We start from the raw sequence: 968 nt of genomic DNA, 5'->3' as shown, positions 1-968 counted from the left end.
AGAATGACAGGGAAAGATAATGCAGAATGTTGGAGGGGATGTGGGAAAACAGGGACACTAATACATTGTTGGTGGAACTGTGAATACATCCAACCATTCTGGAGAACAATTTGGAACTATGCTCAAAAACCTATCAAACTCTGCATACCCTTTGATCCAGCAGTGTTACTACTGGGATTATATCCCAAAGAGATCATAAAGAAGGGAAAGGGACCTGTATGTGCACGAATGTTTGTGGCAGCCCTTTTTGTAGTGGCTAGAAACTGGAAACTGAGTGGATGCCCATCAGTTGGAGAATGGCTGAATAAATTGTGGTATATGAATATTATGGGATATTATTGTTCTGTTAGAAATGACCAACAGGATGATTTCAGAAAGGCCTGGAGAGACTTACACGAACTGATGCTGAGTGAAACGAGCAGGGCCAAGAGATCATTATATACTTCAGCAATAATACTATATGATGACCAGTTCTGATGGACCTGGCCATCCTCAGCAATGAGATCAACCAAATCCTTTCCAATGGAGCAGTAATGAACTGAACCAGCTACACCCAGCGAAACGACTCTGGGAGATGACTAAAAACCATTACAATTCCCAATCCCTATATTTTTGCCCACCTGCATTTTTGATTTCCTTCACAAGCTAATTGTACAATATTTCAGAGTCTGATTCTATTTGTACAGCAAAATAACGGTTTGGTCATGAATACTTATTGTGTATCTAATTTATATTTTAATATATTTAACATCTACTGGTCATCCTGCCATCTGGGGGAGGAGGTGGGGGGTAAGAGGGGAAAAATTAGAACAAGAGGTTTGGCAATTGTCAATGCTGTAAAGTTACCCATACATATAACCTGTAAATAAAAGGCTATTAAATAAAAAAGAAAAAGAAAAAGGAAAAAAAAGAATAATGGCCAAGATCAATATATAATTTAAAATAATTCATAAATGTGTTTTGCTGAA

This window comes from Sarcophilus harrisii, chromosome X, assembly GCF_902635505.1.
Source record: "Sarcophilus harrisii chromosome X, mSarHar1.11, whole genome shotgun sequence".
Taxonomy (NCBI): domain Eukaryota; kingdom Metazoa; phylum Chordata; class Mammalia; order Dasyuromorphia; family Dasyuridae; genus Sarcophilus; species Sarcophilus harrisii.
This window is presented reverse-complemented; position numbering follows the sequence as displayed.